Raw genomic sequence first — 11,846 nt, 5'->3', positions numbered from 1 at the left:
ATGAGTCGATGTATAAGTGTCTGGACGAAGGATTTAGTAGGTGCATGACTGAATGTATGAGTGAGTGATTAAATGTGTCTCACTGAGTGCATGGGTTAGTGACTAAACTGTCTTAATTTGTGCATCATTATGTCTGTTGTTCTGTAAACTGCTGCATGTGTTGATCAGTAGCTATATGAGTAACTATATGGGTTATTGATTGGTTGCCAAGCATTTGTATGGGAGACTGAGTGTGTGTGTGGGTGGCTGGGAAGTGTATGACTCTGTGCATAGATGTATGGGTTCAAAAGTGCATGTTGGAAACAGCTGTATGGGCAGTTGACTGTGTGCATGACTGTATTGGTGAGTGAATAGATATCTCAGTGCTACATGTCAAATTAAGTACATATGTAAAATACAGTACATGTGAGAGTTGACATATATAAATAACTGTGCATAAGAGCCAGTGAATGTGTGAGTGGCTGTATGGATCATTGTGAACTTGTATCCAGGATTGTATAAGTGAGTAAATATGTTTTAGTATATGTTTGAATAAGTAAGGTGTGTTTAACTGTATAGTTAAGGAAATGGAGGTGTGATTGATTGTTTGCATGACTGTCTAGGTGTGTGTGTAACTTCATGGATGAGTGACAATCTGTGAGTCTGTGTTTACACTGAGTGTATCTAAGGTTATATTAGAGTCTGAAGAGGTTCATCGTATTATCACATGAATGATTTTATCAGTGATGTCATCAGTAATGTCATTTGAGATGTCATCAGTGATGTCATCAGTGATGTCATTTGAGATGTCATCAGTGATGTCATCAGTGATGTCATTTGAGATGTCATCAGTGATGTCATCAGTGATGTCACTGACCATGTCATGAATGATGTAATATGTGACATCATCAGCAGTGGATTGCGGGTGCGTGATATATAGTTAGTACAACTAACTATATATGGAATTTCAATGGTTTTGTGTGAGTAAAAAAAGGTTTTTTAAATGCTAATCCCTAACTATATATGGTCTATAACCTATGGTTTTTTCAGTGAATTTTCAAGGTTTTGTAAATGCTAATTCCTAACTATATATGGTCTATAACCTATGGTTTTTTCAGTGAATTTCATTGGTTTTTTAATAGCTAATATCAAAACCTTTACAATGTATTATTCTTTAAATAGAAAAATATTTTTTACATTTTTTTTATACAATTTTTTTTAATTATTTTTTTTGTTTCGCTCCCGGTACGCGAACCGGTTAGCTTCCCGTTAGCTCAATCCGGAGGCGCGACCCGGTCCGCGAACCGGTAAACGTTCCTTTTGCGCACCTCTCGCGTTAAAAAACAACATCGTGACGCGTCGCGTCAGCATGACGTTTCGCGTTCTCGCGTAATACGTCATATTACGTGCTACGTTCGCGTACCCGGAAGCGCAGCGGTACGCGAACCGGAAGCGATCCGCGGCGCGGCGCCGACCGCGTAAGGTAAACACAGCAGGTCATGTGACTCGGTAATAACACTTTTCATTGGTTCATTTCACTTTTGGTTTCCTAATGATGTAATACTAGGTCATGTGATCTAAAATGAACACTTTTCATTGGTTTAGAACTTTTGCTTTTCCCAAATGATGAAAACCCCTCCTTCTTTCCTCACTCTGACTTTCATCTTGGTGAGAGAAAGACCCTTTATTTAGAGTTTGACATGGCTTCATTAGTAGCTTCAGCTGGTGCTAACCCACCACCTCCACCAAATCCAAGAAAGAGAGGACCACCTGCAGAAGTAATTTTGCAAGAAGAGGAAGAACAGGAAGAGGAGGAAGAGGAGGAAGAGCCAAGGTTTTTGCCAGAGGAGCCCAGGAGGTACAATCGAAAGGAGAATTACATCTGGCAATTCTATAGAATTCCTGAGGGGCAAAAAAAAGTGAATGCACGCTACGTGTTTTGCCGTATATGCGGTGATAGATTGTCAAGGGGAACTGATAAAAAATACAGTTACGGCAATCACACTATGCATCGGCATATGAGTAGGTGGCACCCAAATAATTATAGTGCTGCCCAGCTACGTGACGAGCAACAAAATCCCCTCCCAATGGCAAGAAGATCGGTTGTTCCAGAGGTGTCGGGACCAGAGGCGAGGGAGATGATCGCAAACATCCAAATGTTGTTTGGGCACGTAAAGCAAGTGTGCGTGGAATGTGGCAATTTCATCTGCTACAGGGAAAGTAGCATCACTTTGATTTTACGAGCTATTCAAAATCATGTTAATGTTTGTCCGAGACGCCCCAAAAAATAAATTCTTTTTTTTTTGTTGCTCCTGTTGAGCCCTTTATAATGGATCGTTTTTGTTTCCCCCCCCCCCAAAAAAACCAAAAATTTTTTAAAAACGTTCAGAAAATACAAAAAAAGTAAAAAAATGTTCAAAAAATACTCAAAAAAATATAAAACAACAAAAACATTAAAAAAAAAGTTCTTTTCAGAACTACCTCCCCATTATAAAAAAATTGGTAGAATATTTAGAACTCTGCCAACCTCTATTTCTCTTAGTTCGCTCCCCGGAGCACTACCCGGTACGCGTACCGGAAGCTAACCAAAAAAAATATTTTTTAAAAAAAAGAACAGTAAGTATAAGGTAAGCAAACAGACAGTTATGTGAAAAGAAAGACAGCGTTAGGGAGTAAACAAGAGATACTGTTACCTACAATCCACTGCTGATGATGTCACATATTACATCATTCATGACATGGTCAGTAACATCAACAGCAGTGGATTGTAGGTAACAGTATCCTTAGTTTACTTCCTATAGCTGTCTTTCTTTTAACATAACTGTCTGTTTCCTTCCCTTATAGTTACTGTTCTTTTTTTTAAAAATTTTTTTTGATCAGTCATAAACAGTGACATTAATAGAAACAGAGAGAGTGAACAAGAGTGAAGAACTATGGTCCTCCTCAGCCACCCTCAGAAAACCAAGGGGGTCAAGATACATCTACCGTGCCCCCTTCTACCCATTCTGAACATTATTTGCCCTCCATCTTGTATCTTGATTCGACCGAAACACAAAATGGTGGACTCCCATAACGCTGCTGGTTTGCGAACCGGGCCACTTCCCGGGAAGCGGTCCAAAAAAAAAGGTGGGAAAGTAATTCACAGACACTAAGAGTAATAGAGATGGAGTGAGTGAACAAGACTGAGGAACTATGAGAACAGAGGGACTGAGAAAAAGAGTGGAAGGAGTTGAGTAAGTAGGTAATAGAGAAAGGAATGAGGAAAGTAGCAAAGGCAGGAAACTGAGGATTAAAGAAGTGAAGCAGTGGATCTAATAGTAGGTGAATGTGATAGAAATGTAACGAAAAGAGTACAACTATTTACCTTATAATTGCCGTTAAATTAATCACATTTTATTTTTATACTTTCAATCTGTGAAAGAGAGAACCAACATTTGAAAAATATTAAAACATGTATTTAAAAATTACAAAAGACAAGGGGAAAATATTGAAGGACAAATAGTTTTTCAACAACTTTGACACTGACAGAAGCTTCTGCTTCTCCAGGTCCCCCACACAGTCCTAAAGATATACATTTTAAACTAACAGTATCTTGATGCAGATGAAGTGAGGCCTATCTTAAAACATGGTGCATCTTTTGCATTGCTCTTGTTTCAGAAAAGTGTCGCTTCAGGATGCCAATAACATGTCTCCTATCCAGAGATTTGTTTGAGGTGAGGCCTACTCAGAGTTCAAGATGAGATTTACACTTGTTGAAGTGTACAGAGGAGATAATATCTGTGAAAGTCTACCAATGAAGTGAGTCATGTCCACTGCACTCTTCAACAAAGTAGAAACCTCCTATGTTTCCCTGGACAGACCTAAACTTGATCTGCACAATGTGATTCATAATGATAGGAAACACAGGTGATGTAATTGAAATATGTGCAATTTATTTTGCTCATTTCACAATCACATCACTTGTGTTTCCTTTGCTTAGGTATCTCATTGTGCAGATGTAGTCCAGCATATGAAAGAATACGTAGAAGTGCAGCACTGCATGCAATAAATTTAACACTTACAGAAAACTCACCTTCTCCATGCCTCCTACACAGTTCTACATATACATCATAAATGCAAACAGTACAGAATTAATTATACATGTTAAATGGTTTATTTTTGCTGTTCTCAGAATGTATCAAAATTCACTAAAAACAGTGACTTGAAGGTATTCATCATGTAACAGCGGGGAAAAAAAAACACAATCAAAATGATTGTGTTTAAAAAACCCATACAACATCAGAAATCAAAATTCAGAACTCCTTAAAGTTAACTTACTTTCCATGACGTCCAAGGATGTCCTATGAACAGCTTACACTCTTTTGTGCTGTTATTACTTTCAGCCCGCCACTTTCTGAAAGAAAACCTCCATCGTTTTTAAAAACACGTTACATGCAATAAATGACTTCTTGCTCTCTACCACTATTTTCCACAAGGCCAAATCTAGTCAGAGCTATTTATAACTCTTGGATTTCTTGTAAGCCAATCCCATCATTTGGCATTTCCGCAACTTTCACAATTAAAATGTTGAAGATCATTTTCACAATCCTGGAATAGTAATATCTTCTCCTTCTTGCTCAGTCATGTTCTACATTTCCTATGACACTGATACTGCTTAATATGAAGCAGACTTACACTACCTCTATGAGTACTACAATTATTTAATTCTCTACATCACTTTTAATCACAAAGCAATGTAAAACAGTAGACAGCATTGCAGACTTACATTCCCTCTACTCCATGTTTTGATTGGCTGCTTCAATTAGCTTATAAAAAGAAACAGTTTTTCTGAACTCATTCAAAGTGCACATATATCTCCATGATGTCCAGTCCTATGATTAGAAGTTATGTCTCTGAACTACACTTATCCTCAAGGCCAAATTGTGTAGGAGCCATTAGAACTTCTTGAAATTCCACAGAGCACATCCCGAGATTATTTCCCTAAAATTTTGGTTTTAAAAACACCAGGTAAGAGTTTTTAAGGTCATACGGCAATTTTTTTTTGAAAACTAAAACAGAATCATTGCAGAATGACCAGCCATTTGTAGACTTTAAATAAGCTGTGTAATGTCCTGATGTTATTGAAGGGCCGTCATGATATATAATTGCTGTAGTTACAAAAGTCCTTCCTGATATTGACAACTGCGAAGCTACAAATTTTTTTATTAAAGTTGTCAATTTTGTTCCATCAGTCCTACATCGTTGGAACATTAAAATGACGTACTGGCCATATGTTCGTATAAATAATGTGGACATCATTTCAGATTTACATTGGCTACACTCCATGTTGTGATTAGCAGCTTTTACTAGCTTATTAAAGGAGACTGATTTACTGTCTGGCAAAGTTAAATATATAAATCTTTCTGAGTCTACACTAGTAGTACTTGATACCATACAGTTCTCACAGTCATGCTGCCATTGATAAGAAAGCCCAAACAGCTGATCTACATCTACACCTTCAGCATGTAATACATCAAGCATATACATTAAAAACTCCTGACAATCTTGCTGAATATTTTGAGAGAATTGTGTTTGGCCTGAACATCTATCTAACAGATTTCGAATTTCAGACACACTTTCTATGTTTCTTCTATCAGTGGTACATTTCTCTAACACAGAATTTAACAAACTGCAAAATCTTTGATCAGAATTGACCACAATCTCTTCTTTTACATTTTTTAGAGAAAACAAAACATTAATTACTACATTAGCATAGCAGTTGACACCAGAACTGTTTTCAAACTGAAAACCAACAACATCTTCAACAGAATCCTCTTTGTTTCTGCTTGTAATTTTAGGTTCATTCACTTTTTGTCTTTTTGCTACAACCTCCCCAGTATTGTTCTCATTTCTTCGTTTCCGGCCTACCAGACGTTTCTCAAACAAAGGAAACTGAGGCAAATGTGGCGCATACTCTCTTCTTAACCTATTGTATTCCTTAACACAATCTAGATCTGCACAAATGTTTGTGACATCACACTCAATCAAGTACAATCCCGATAAAGTTCTAACTCGTGACAATGCCACATATGCCATACCCTCCTTGAACACAGAACTGCCAATATTCACCAATGCACTGTCTACACTTAAACCTTGCGATTTATGGATTGTCACCGCATATGCCAAGCAAACAGGGAACTGCTTACGGCGAACATATAAGTCTTTTACAAGCAAAAATCTAGCAGAACAACGAGCAATTAGCTGTACTTCCTCAATGCCATCAAATTTAATTTTTAAAAATTCAATTCCATCTCTATTTCTGTATTTCACAAAATCAACAACATTACCCATTGATCCATTTACCAGACCTCTTTCAACATGTAAATTCCTTCTTAAAATTATACGGCAGTTCAAGCACACATTCAGAGTCTTTTCAAAACCTGCAGTTTTAGATATACTCTTCTCTAATGAATCCAATTTAGTTTTCAGATTCTCAGACAAAATAATTGTTGATCCCATATGCTCTACTCTATCAATAGCTTCCAGTTTCACAATCTCTTGCTTTTCTAAATGCAACATTTTGTTGTTAAATTTGGCACATTCTGCAAGAGTTGGCATCAAACATATTCCAGATTTCTTTTCAGTAATTTTCTGAAAAATATTCTCAGGCACAACATCTTGTTCTGGATATAAATTTGACAGTAATCGTGCATTTAAAACTTCTTTCCCATGCTCAGTCACTTTTCCAATTCTAACATCTTGTAGAATAGTCTTGTAAACTTCATCCTTCGCCTGACGCATATTTTCATGCAGTTCAGCATAATTGAAGTTTAACCATATATTGACGTTGCCAATGCTGCCTAGGCACTTCCTGGTATCTTCATGCGTGAGCATTTTGAACACAGGTTGCCCTTTCACTGGTGTCAGCTGCAGAAGATCTCCGAAAACAATGATGTGTTTGCCACCAAATAACACATCATACTCTGTTTTGAGAACTTCTTGCATCCTCAAATGCACAAAGGCAAGCATGACATTGGAAACCATGCTTACTTCGTCAATGATAAGAAGTTTCATTTTCCTCAAGATTCTTGAAACTTCAAAACAAGCATCTCCAGATAGCTTGTGATATTCTAATTTGTTGTCATGCTCCACTGGCAGCATCAGTAAACGATGTAAAGTAATCCCTTTAATATTATGTGCTGCCAGTCCAGTTGGAGCAGTGACAACACAAGACAGCGATGACTCTGTCCTTTCCTGCAAATAGCATGAAATTGCTTTAATGAGGAAACTTTTTCCAGTTCCCGCTTCTCCACTCACGTACAGTCGGACAGGCTTCAACGACGTACATGAGCACTCTTTCTTATCATGACTTAATCCATGATCAATTTGCATGGTAACTTCGTCATATATTTTCCTCTGCTCAACGTTGAGTTGCCTTTCCAACTCTTCTAAGTTAACCGCATCCTCTTGAGCATGTGCCATGGCTCTTTCCACTTCATTCATAGCAGTGGCAGCTTCATTTTCAATAAGAGGTCCTCCTAGTGGATCCTGACTCAATGAAGCAGAACTCTGACTGTCCTGAGAACTGTCTCTGGCAATCTCGGCTGCAATCGTTGCTTCCTGCTCAATTTCCGCATTCAACATTTCTACATATTTGGGAAAAGCAGGACATTCTATGGTCTCCTTGGCGGCATTGAAAGAGTCTTCGTAACAGAGGAAATCTCCAAGCAGTTCCTCTTCTGCACGCCAAGGCTTGAAAAGTTGCAAAAGTGCTAAATAGAAAAACTCCTTTTTTTCAGGAGATTCGCCACTCAATTTTCGATGGTTTATCAAGTGGCATTTTCTTTGCTTGACCAGACATCCCTCACTTCCTATTACAGCATACACTCCTTTCTCAGTATCTTCTTTGATGTTCCTCTTGAATATGTAATTTTGCAGAACCTCATACAGACAAACATTCTCGAGGTGACTGCTTCGATTTGGATAATATGTATCCAACATGTTTGTCTTCAAAATGTCGGTACTGTTTGGCTCCTTTTCCGCCAAATACTCAATTTCCCGCACAGGTTTGAGAACTCGATTACGCGTTGCAGCAAGACCAAGACTCGCCCAAACGATACTCCTGGACTTGGCATAGAGACTTGCTGAAGACAACCGGTCAGAACATTCGTACGCTCCGATTTCTCGATGCGACAACATCTTCAGACTGAAACTGTACAACTTCTTGCTGAGGCTCTTTTCATGGGAAATGTCCTCCCACATATCCTTCAATTCTGTCTTCTCTTTTTTGGTGATGTAAGACGTCACATACCGAGCCACAGCCATACAGTTATCAGCCACAAACTGTATATCCATGTTAGCATTCCACATGGACAAAATCACCGGGTTGTAGTCATTGATGTACTTGGACTCTTCGTTCCTCTTCAAATTGTATGTGTTTTTAGGTGATTTCTTCATCACATTATGTCGCAGCGAAGACATCAAACTGTTTACTCTTCCTTTAGAAATCACCGGTCGTGGAAAGCCGAAACGACATTTGGTGTAGAACTTGTCTTTGTTTCGGAATTTACGACGGCAGTACTTTCCACATCGATGGCTTTGGAAACGCAGAACTTTTTCTCTTAGGCTTTTCTTCTCCTTTGCGTTTGGAACAGCACACGTAGAATACTGTTGGATGAAACTCATCACTGAGTCTTCTGGATCCGTTCCAAATTTAGGTGCATCCTTGATCCACAGCAACATATGTATATGAGGAGCACCTCTTGCTTGGTACTCCTTTCTCCAGAAGAAATCCAACACCTCTCCAAGAGGTGGATTCTTCTTATTCATGATGAAAGACATCATAGCTTCAAATCTATGATTGAAGTACCTACATACATTGACTGGATCCAAAGAGCACAGTTTTCCGGGTGTCTTGAATTCGATGTTATCTACGTTAGCATTTGCCTCTCGTAGAAATTGAAGTAAGTCTTCCCAGCCATACTCGGCACAACTCAGAGTGAGGAACCATATGGGAGTACCTAAGTTCCTCAGCATACATTTTAAATCACCATGACGACGGTACCAGTACTCATTAGTACCACGCTGACACGCCATGAGATTAATCAGGTGAGAATCCAAAATACTATCTTGGACATTCACTTTATCCATAAAATCACTTGCCGAGATGTTTTGCATGTGTATACCACTTTTCAAGATGTGGTTCACTGCATATGACAGTCCAGACAGATCGCTTTCAAACAGGAGATGAAACAAATAAGGAATGCATTGTCGAAACCTAGCATCTCCTGCATACAATCGCAAAGTCCGGTATTCAGAAGCAGGAATTTGATGAGGTCGCTCATCATATCTTCCTCCCTGACCTGTTGGAAAAAGCTGTGGGAAACACCGAGCTTCCAAACTTTCCTCCCAAACACTAATGGGACTCCCTTTGGCTTGTTTCATTTGAAACAACTCAATAGCATTCCCCACGACTTCCTTGGAATGCAAAGGATGAACACTATAATGTTCATATATTTCCTCACTAGTAGAGGGTTCTACTTTCTCAATTTGACCAGCACACAAATCGCTATCCTCTTCCTCACTTACTTCCTCTTCTGCAACATATACATTCTTATAGTATTTATTATTTTTTTTCAAATACAATGTTGCCTTTTTAACTTTCCTAACATCTACTAAATCTTGCCATATTTTCTTATTCTTTGTCGGAACCCCATTAACTAAGATAACCAGAGGTTCCTCTTCCACTTTTTCTACTCCAATTGTGTTAATGTTTTTCTTCAAATCTAGAGGCAAATAAACAACTCTTCCCTTTAATCCTCTCTGTAAATCTGATGGAGGCAATTTCCCTGTCTTTGGCTCCATTCTTACAATAGCCTGAAAGGGATGGATACTTTGAATCAAAATAGATTCATAAGTATTTAAGTCCTTCAATTCAGAAGGAATCTCAACCAATTCCAGATTATTATGAACTGCTCTAGCAGGCATCTGGTTTTGTTTTAATTTGTTACAACAATAAGTACACACACGTTGATCCAATCCCAAATCAAAACAATTTTCTACCATCAAGTATGTTGCAAAATCCTTCCATTCACTATTATTTTCTCTTTCACTTTTTGCATATAAATCCACTAACTTAGTCTGATTCTTATAATAAGTGCGTCTACAACACACACAAGTGAAATTAGGCCTCTCACTTGATTTCACGTCAAACGTCGCAATTTCCCTCTGGAAATTATCTGTACTGGAAACATGTACACTATCTTCCAAATGACCCTCTACTTCTTGCTCAATTTCAACATTCTCCTCTTTACTTCCAAAGTAACAAAACTCAATTTCTTCACATATATTCTTCACATCTATTTCAGAACCATGCAAAAGAGCAGCGCATAATTGTTTCAGCATAATTGCTGGACTCTTAGCATAATACAACATTCTAACTAATTTCCTCACTTTGTTATGATGCACTGCTAGCATCCTGAAATGATGAAAAACACTCTGGCATACTCTCCTGGAAAGACAAGCCAGTGAATGACCATGCAAACCTGTCACTTCTCTTACTCTGCAAGGATCTAATTCTTGCAACAACCTCATTTTCTGCTTCAAACTTTTTTTGTTAAATGACCGTACAAAATCACAAAGCAAATTGATGGAATCCTGTTGCACACTGCAAATACTACTACACTTCCAGGTGTACACAGGACCCTTAGCACGTCTTCCTAAAACCTCATTACCTAACAACTCTTCTGCCTCTGTTGTCACAAGTTTTTCTTTTTCAACTGGACAACCATCTTTCACTTCATAAGCACGACCACTGGTGTCAACTGCATGCACCAAATCATTATCCTGGAAATAACTCTCTTCATTAAAAAATGCCTCACAGCTTGAACTATGCATCCATTCTCCAGAAAAAACTTCACAAAAATTACTACGATTAACTATTCTCTTCCATCTACTATTTCTTTTGAAATCAAAAATTGCCTTGTTTAGCTTCCTAATTCTATTGATTATCAAAATAAATAACTTACGTTTAATTTCAAATGCCTGATCAATAACTTTCTCAACTTCTTTTTTTTCTCTTATAAAAAACTAGTTTCTGTTGACCTTTCTTAATATTTTTTAACAAATTGCCAATTATCCTGTTGCGGAACATTCGTTTACGAATCTCCCTAAACTGTTGTTTCCTTCTACTATCATGCACAGATTTATCTCTTGCTCTAGCAGTAACATTTTTCATTGTCCTTTTCTTTCCATTTGATTTACTTCTCGTGTTATGGACTGAAACATTTTCTGTAGTAATATTTTTTTTATTACAAATATTTCTTATGAAATATTTAGAGCTCTTACCCGGTGCTTTCTTCGTGGCTTGAGAAATCTTTTTGTTAGAGGACTGCTGCGTTTTTTTTTTCTCCTGCTGTCTTTGACGTTTTGCAGCCTTTATCTGTCTTTGTATTGTAGGCATATTGAAATCTTGAAATGATCTGCAGTTGAATCTGAGGAAAAATATAATAAAAAATGTTAATAAACATTATTATCAAACAGTAAATCAGTAATAGTGATCAAAAACATAACACACTACTTGACATTTTAATTTGAAGATTTTTTAGTCATTGGCGATTCTTTACCATTCCTAATTTGCGATGAGCAAATTGCTAATTGCAAGTTACCCATTCATTTCCATGGCCTAGGAGGCTAATATGAATGAAGGTTTAATTTGCGATTAGCAATTTGCTCATCACAAAGTAGGAATTTTTCCAAGGGTGCAGGGGTGTCTCAAGAACACCTGCTGCACCCCTGAAAAACAAATTTGGGGGCATATGGCACACATACATGCCCTAAGAGCATGTGTTGGCGTCATATGGCACCTTTTGTTTTTTTGAAAAAAAGCT

Source organism: Lissotriton helveticus, chromosome 3_2 (assembly GCF_964261635.1).
Source record: "Lissotriton helveticus chromosome 3_2, aLisHel1.1, whole genome shotgun sequence".
NCBI lineage: Eukaryota > Metazoa > Chordata > Amphibia > Caudata > Salamandridae > Lissotriton > Lissotriton helveticus.
This window is presented reverse-complemented; position numbering follows the sequence as displayed.